This window comes from Cryptomeria japonica, chromosome 7 (genome assembly GCF_030272615.1).
Source record: "Cryptomeria japonica chromosome 7, Sugi_1.0, whole genome shotgun sequence".
Lineage (NCBI taxonomy): Eukaryota > Viridiplantae > Streptophyta > Pinopsida > Cupressales > Cupressaceae > Cryptomeria > Cryptomeria japonica.
Window position 1 is genome coordinate 69,582,809 of NC_081411.1, and position 8,908 is coordinate 69,591,716.

Genomic DNA, 8,908 nt, shown 5'->3' on the forward strand with positions numbered 1-8,908 from the left:
TTTTCTTAGTGGCTATATTTCCATTTTTTATAGATACAAGTGTGATCTTGCTAAAATGACATAATGTGTCGAGTCAAAAGATCCATGAAAATGTAGAGATTACATCCAAGAAATCGTAAAAGCATGGAACAAGCCTTGATTTTGATGAGGTGTATAAATGGTATCATTTTAACAGAAGCTGAAATAAAATTTCTTAGATGAGTATTTATGGCAGTGCCATGTCTTCAATACCGCTAGTTCATGTAAGAAGATTATATTCGGAAAACAAACTTACAAACCATAATAAATGAGCAAGCACCGAGGATATCTTACAAAAAAATAAAGCCAACAATGCTAGAAAATAGTTACAGAGCCTGGAAGATTAGTTGGTAATTAATTATTAATACTATATTTGTTTGTCCATCACATGCCAGATTTTCCAAGAGCTCAGCCACTCCATATCCTTTTTCATAACAATGATTTATTCGGAAATAATCAAAATTATGTAACGATGACGAAGCCTAAGATAAAATACATTTAATTGACCAACATGGTGTTGTTGTCTTGAATGAGGTGATGCTAATCTAATAGTCTCCTTCTGTGTTAAGTCTCATTAGATCAAATTTTTTTGAAAGATTTAACACATTAAGGACAGATTCAATAGAGACTCTCTGCTCAGTGAAACAATTAGAGTGCAACAAAAAATAATAATCATATCGAATCTGCAAGCATTATTTACAAATGGCCTCTCTCCCCACCCTCTGTTTGGCCACTTTCTCCTCTAACCGATGCCCCTCTCCTCATTTTGTAAATGCTCCACTATCGGATGCTTTTTCCAATCTACAATAGATTGGATGTCTGTGCCACATCCTGTAGCTTTTGGTTTCCACAACCCTTTCACCTTCTATAGTGTTGCCTGAACTCAGCGTTGGCTTCATTTCCTATCCAAACTTACATATGCTATGCACCCAGCAAATATTCTATCCTACACAATAAATTTGTAACCCTTACATTATTTGTATTTTATTCTGCAGACTTTCATCAATTCGCACTTCTCATTAATGTCTTTACCTATTCGAAACTGCCTCTATTTTTTTTCTTAATTCCTTGTTGTTTTCTTGTATGCCTTGCACACAAGTTACATGGATGCTATAAAGTTTATAGAATTTGGCTTTATGCTCGCCAATTAATTTTTTTGCTTGAAAGTGTTGAAGCCTTTTATACAATTCCCTTTTGTGCTTAGCTACGATATTTGCAATTCATTGAGACATTCTGTCAAACAGTTCATGTGCTCGGTCGATTCTTGCATTCATGTCTACAAAGACATTGAAGCTGCGGTTCAAAGGAGATTGCTTAAGATAATCTACATTTGATACTATATAGTTTCTAGTCATAGGATTTTATGAGACCATATGATTCAGAGTATAGTCTATGTTTCCACAGATCCATGAAGCGTCTACAATTCTTATTTGTATTTTAAACTCTACCTTTTACCTTTCACAATCACCTATTCATTGTTATAGTTAGATTGAAAATGGAGAGAGCGAACAATGCAAAGATGATCAAAGAGGTGCTAGTTGAAACCAGAACAAGACAAAGATGAATTAAACAATCCGAGAATGTTTTTTGGATGGTGTTGATAGCTGATTCTCTCTTGTGCTCCTGCACCATCCATCCTTCTATTCCTCTCCCACCACATGTTTTTAGATGAGTATTGTAAGGTCCAAGATCCATAATGAGAGAAGAAAAGATTTTTAATTTAGTGCTAACCATGAAATAAATTGTTGTTTGAGTTTATTATTGAAAAGGGCTCACCAAAGTAGCTTATTATAAAGCCATGTCGAACAATCATAAGGAAAACTGCAATTGAGCAATAAGTTTTCCACATCCTTAGATTCTCCACATAGGATAAACTTAAAAGGGTCATCTATTCTAAGATTTAATACTCTATCATAAGTTAGAATTTTATGATTGAATGGTAGCTAGAAGCGAAAGCTCTTGCCTTTGGGAGGGCAAAATCTTGTTGATTATTTACTTGACTGATCCAAGAATTATATTATCATTCAATTTACTTGACTTTTCTACAATACAAATCACAAGTACTTTATTCTTTATTTAGTGTGAGAATATACTTAGCAAGAGTGCTGACCGGTTGAGAGTTCCACTATAAGAGAACAGAGGTGCAAGATTGATGACATACCGGTTAAGGGTTTATCTGGGAGGGTTAGTAAGTCAGTAGATGAACTCGGTAACGGAGCCAATTGGTGATCCCATCCATACCGACATAGAGGATCCTGCAAAGGAGGATGCCGACACAAAGGCCATGTGGAGGTGAAGTGGCATGCATGTACAGGTTGGCATGTTGAGTCAGTGAAGTATCAGACAGTGAGGTAGATGGTAATAGGTCCACATTTATGTTGATTGCGAGATTCACAAGATGCACAACAGAGGTTTGTGGCTCGAGGTCACGAGGACAATTGAGATCCAGCTTAGATTGACTGAGCAGATCAAAGTAGGTGAGGGAAACTAGGCGATCAGATTGGATGAGATTTGATTGGATTTAGTTTGCCTCAAGGTCGATGAGGAAACCCTAACCGCTCAAAATTTGAATTGGGTCTTGGTGGGAAAAATAGGTTATAAATATGCAAGCCAAAATCAAAGAAGGTTGCCGCTAAATGAGAGAGTGTTGCTACATGTAAGAAGAAATTAGTCAGGTGCTCACCAAGATGAAGAAGAAGAGATTGAGTGTGAGGAAGAATAGGGTTAAAGTGACAATACCGACAGAGAAGAAGTGCAGAAGACTGCACATAAGGAAGGTGTAGAATGGGTAGCATGTAGTACCAGTGGAGAGCAACAGTGTAGCAAAGAGAAGAGGGAACTCGTAAAATGCAGAACTGGTAAAGAGTAGAACTGACAAAGAAGGAGAAGAGATTGAACCAGCAAGAATGCGATAGAGAGTAAGGTTGTAGTAGTGAGAGGGTGAGCAGAGTACCACCAGTGAACAGGATAGAAGATCCAACAGAGAGATTTGTAGAAGTATTACAAAATCCATTTGCAACAAGATTGTTACTTTTATATTTGAATATACTCATTGTAGATTACTGAGTTGTAGCTTGGTGCAAGGGTTTTATCTCCTTGGGTTGGTACCCTAAATCAAGGGTTGTAGCTCCTTGGGTTGGTGCCCTAAATTAGGGGTTGATACTCCTTGGGTTGGTGCCCTAAATCAGGGGTTGGTGCTCCTTGGGTTGGTGCCCGAAACATTGTAATCAGAGATTCCTTGTGAGGGTACATTTTAGCAGTACACTCCAACAACATTTCTCACAGATGTTTTTCCCATATTTTGTTTTCCTCATATATGCTGGTGTTATGTGATTTTCCTTTTTAAGTGTGAGTGCATTTGTGGTAGTCTCCCTTCTAACTGATAAGTATGCATTTAGTTAGATCTATTAATCGGTATACTCACATAGGATAGTTAAAGGGAAAAGTTTGAGAACTACTAATTACCCCCCTCTTAGTGGTACATTGTGTCTAACAATTGGTATCAGAGCACTAAGTTCTTGATTGATAAGCTTTCTCTAGCTTGGGTAGATTCTGGCTTAAGGACACAATGGTCTGTTTACTGTCAATCCCTACTCCGATATTCGATGGCTCAAACTATTCCATTTGGAGTTTTAGAATGGAAGTCTACTTGTCCTTCCTAGGGTTTCATGTGTGGATGTTTGTTGTAAATGGATGCCCTAGTAAAGTCAGTCCTCCCATCGATTCTGATACAAAGAGAAGAAACTAGTGTAATTATGAAGCAATGAAGGCGATACTCTATGGTTTATCAGATGATGTTTCCTCATAGGTGGACAGATACAAATAAAATAAAACTTATGGGACAGAATGAAGAAGCTCTATGGAAATAAGCCTACTACCATAGAACTGGTTTGTGAAGATAGAATGAGAAATGTATCTCATGTATCTGTAGATGATGAACGTAGATCTGCTAGTAGCCACAACAATGATGATGAAGGAAACCGCCTCTTCATGGCTCAAGAATCAGAAGATGAGATGCACACATCTGAGACTGATCATGTAGATCAGTCCCACAAGCAAGATGTGTTTGGCAGTGATCGTGAAGGTGAAGAACAAGAGGTAGTAGAAGTTGATCTTGAAGGTGAGCTTGTAAATTCACTTGAAGAACTCAATAGATTAAGAAATGAATACAAGCTATTAAAGAATATTTCTATTGTGGGCAGAACTGGTTGATCCGATGCCTTGGAGAATATGAGAAATATGTCTTAGAGTTGGAAACTCAACAAGAAAGAACTAAGGAGTGTTGGTGCAATGCTCTAGCATCTGAGCTAGAAGTAAGAGATAAAGAATATCAGTTGTTGGTTGGAGAAATGGATATTCTCCAAAATGACCTTGAGAAATGTCAACATAAGCTCAAGGTGAGTATCTGGTTTGATGACAATAGTGATGCCTTGGACAATATCTTAAAAAAGTAAAATCATACCAAGGACACTGAAGGATTAGGAAGTGGTGTGGGTTAATGCTCCACTAGCAAGAATGTCCCCCACAATGACATTTTGTTTGTCTGCTAAAATCAAGAAAACAAGGGACAAACCTTCACAGTTAGAAATTTTCCTTGGAAGAAGGTTGATCTAACTACAATGAGCGAAGCCTTATAAACAAGAATGAAGACCGGTGCTGCAAGAAGGAGGAACAATGCAGATCCTAAAGAAAAAGGGAAAATGGGAGAAGACAACTTCACCTAAAGAAAGAATAGAAGAAGACCACCTACTGATAGAGGACAAGGAAATGCTACTATCCACAAGTCAAGGCAAGTGTGGAAGAAAAAGAGACTAGATGGAAGAGCTGCAGAGAATAGACAATCAAGGATCCATCCCAAGAGAAGAAGAAATGGAGATTCTAACCCAGTAAAATCTCCCCATGCATGGTAGAATAAGTTTGTAAGTTATAAATCATTCTTCTCTAGTTATTGATTTGCATGTAATTGTCATGGCCATAGGGTGAGAGAATATAGAAATGAATCTAAGAGGAACAATCTAGGATCTCATAAAAATCATGCATATGAGAAAAATGTATCATAGAGTAGATACATGCACATCCCTTTTCCCAGTTAAGCAAATAGTATTTGATATAACAACAATAGATCAGGCAATAGAAGTCATGAATGCAGGAAGGAGGACATGCAATCGTATGGAAGTCGGTATAGCAGCTATGATAAACATAGATATGAATAGAGAGCATATGGAATTTAGAGACTTGCATGGAACCAAAGGAGAAATGTCCTTGTAGGATTAAGGGGCCATTGGTTTCAGTTGCTAGTCACAACAACAAGACTAGAAGAAGATGGTCAACCTAGCATATTATAAGGTTCCACAATTATGAGGTTGAGATGGATGTTGTGTGCTACTATAGCATTTCTTCTGGTTATGATGAAGCATCCGATAGTGCAAGGACCCATCACTAGAAGAAGGTAAGACCTTCTCCCAAGACTGAAAAATGGGAAGAAGAATGCGACCAAGCAGGTATGGAGGAAAAAGAAAGAAGATGCTACCATGGGCTAACACTATACATTCAATGCACATGTGATATCTCCCGAGGATTAAAGGAGATGCAGTACCTTAGGTGGAGTAGTACATTGAACTTATCATTCACCCCCTCAGTGAAGGACATATGGAAGAAAATGAGATGTTAACTGTGTGTAGAGGTTGCCTTGGCTGCAAACCTACAAAAGAAAGATGGATCACTATTGTTATGTCAATGGATGATAAATTAACAATTGGAATTAGATGCAAAGTGACACAAAATGTCAAGAGTTATAGGGAGGCACTTCGGTAGTGACGATGGACCGGTATAGGAAACCGGTATGAATGCTGACAGGTACTTGCAAGTTATGTAAGACAATGAGGCTAGAGATCATTGCATTAGCCCCAATAGCATGGAATGAGAAGGTAATGTCTCAATTGGTAATGGAAAAGACCTAAATGACATGTGGTGGCTTGGCTGCTAATCATGTCGTCATGCATATCTTTGGGCTAACCGGTTTAATTCATGACATGATGATCACATTATATGGCATTGTGTATATCTAGGATCATGTCATAGGCTATGGTGGATATAATGGAGTTGAAAGATCATTAGATGATCACAATTGCACAGATCAAATGGTATATGGAGATGATTGGTGTCACAGTATTAGATCTGACCAACATTGTGGACTTGAGCTGTATGACTCAGGAGGAGTTCAAGTGCTTATGGAGCAGAGCTGACATGCTTGAACTTGTAAGTGTACTGATTGCACATGATGGAAATTTCTGTAGGAATACCAAGGAGAATTTCATGTTTAGGGGTATGTACTTTTCATCTGGTTGGTTGTACTCATAGTACAATCACACTTGATTCTAAAGAAATTTTGGATCAAACAGGGGATGATGTAGAATGATAGGTATGCAGTATTCACTGGCACATACTTCTACTATTGAGTGCTTTAACAATTAGTATTTGTTTAGTATGGTCAATTAGTATCAATTGATGGTCGAGCCCTCCACCTCAAGGGTTGTGACTTGAGAAGATATAACAAAGTATGAAGGTTAAAGGAGGAGATGCATCCGGTAAAGAAAAAGGGACAAATATTTTTGTCAGTGCTTGGTAGATACAAGGAGGAGTGAAACCCTGACAGTGCCCTTTTCCATTTTTGTCAAAGGGGGAGAAAGATTATGTCGTATACTGCATACTACATGTGTGAGAATCCATGGATTATATATAGGGGGATGGATCACTAAAAGGGGAGAGATATTTTGTAGTATGTTGGATACTACATGAGTTGATATCAATGCCAAAGGGGGAGATTCTTGGCATTGTGTTGTCATTGATGTCAACTGGTATAGAATGGATACTGATATAAGTGATGAATGTGCAACACTGTCATGGATGCATACAAGATGAGATATCTTTGATATGATCTTGTGTTGCAGATTACCAGTAAGATAAAGGAGAGAATATCACTCAGTAGAATGGCCTTTGGAGTCACTAGTATACAAGTTAGTATTTGCCTTGTGCTGAAGATATCAACAGGTTATGGTATAGTCTATCATCAGTAAGGAAAGGATGTCAACTGGTAAGTAATGTGTTTACATAGAGTAGTTGCCAACTGGAAAGCTTATGACTAGTGTACAAGCAGGGTGAGAAGGATGTTGAGCTCTTGATTATGATGAAGAGGCAGAATGTTACCTAAATCACATCAAAATTGGAAGAGAAGGATGTAAAGGTCACTAATATGCTATGTGGATGCAAAATAGTAGGATTCCCACCAGATAAAGATGCAGTCACAAGTTGTAGAGATGACTGACAGTGAGTGTGCCCCACACCGGATCACATATGCCTTTTTGAAGATATGATGCACAAATAGGAAAGCCACATGAGTGCAATATAGGATGTTGATGACAAGGATCCACTGCCATCGGTAAGTGGAGCTTACCTCCTATTATGCAAAGTGTGCATCATAGTTCTATGAGATAAGTCAAAAGGGTTAAAGGCAAGTGTTTGAAGGTTCACACCAGATTGACTGGTGAAACATTAAGATGCCTCAAGTGCATGAAATTAGGGATATGCACTGGACTGACTGAGAAGGTATGATGAGCTGTCAGAATAGATGAAGAGTGATGGGTTTGTCACTTTGACAAATCAGTTGAGATGGTGTTTGGTCTGATGATGAAGAAGGCAAGACTGAGAAACTATAGATAGACAAGGTAGATGGCTTGTAGATGTCTTAGATAGAAATAGGTGAAGGTTGATGACATGGTTCCATCAAATGGGTTTACCAGTATGTGAGTCCGCTCATAATGCAACAAAGTGTAGATGCAAAAGAATTCCATTTCATGGAGATGTGCATAAGCTAGGTTAGCCAGTTTGCTGACTAGTTGAGAGTTTCATTAGAAGAGAAGAGAAGTCCAAGGTTGATGACAAATCGGTTAAGTGTTTAATCGGCAGGGTTAGTAAGCTTGTAGATGAACTCGGTAATGGAGTTGGTCGGTGGTCCCATCCATACCAACACAAATGATCCTACAAAGGTGGATGGCAACATAAAGGCCACATGGAGGTAAAGTGGCATGCATGCACAGGTTAGCATGTTGAGTCAATGAAGTATCAGGCGGTGAGGTAGATGACCTGACAAGTTGACATTTATGTTGACTGCGAGATTCACAGGATGCACAACAAAGGTTTGTGGCTTGAGGTTAGGAGGACAAATGAGATCTAGCTCAAACTAATTGAGAAAATAGAAGCAAGTGAGGGAAAGTAGGCATTTAGATAAGATAAGATCTATTTGGATTTGGTTTGCCTTGAGGTGGATGAGGAAACTCTAACCACCCAAAATTTGAATTTTCTTTTAGCAAGAAAATCAGGTCATAAATATGCAAGGTAAAATTAGAGAAGGTTGCCGATGAATGAGAGAGTGTTGCTTCATGTAAGAAGAAATCAGTCAAGTGCTCACCAAGAAGAAGAAGAGACTAAGTGTGAGGAAGAATAGGGTTGAAGTGACCATACTGGAAAAGAAGAAGTGCAGAACACTATAGAGAAGGCAGGCATAGAATCGACAGAGTGTAGTACTGGTGGAGAGCAGCTATATAGCAAAGAGAAGAGAGAACTGGTAAAATACGGAACCGACAGAGAAGGAGAAGAGGCTGAACTCGCAAGAATGCAACAGAGAGTAAGGTTACAACAATGAGAGGTTGAGCAGAGTACTGACAGTAAACTGGATAGCAGATCTAGAAGAGAGATCACTGAGTTGTAGTTCAATGCAGGGGTTGTATCTCCTTAGGTTGGTGCCCTAAATCAAGGGTTGTAGCTCCTTGTGTTGGTGCCCTAAATCAGGGGTTGGCATTCCTTGGGTTGGTGCCCTAAATTAGGGGTTGGT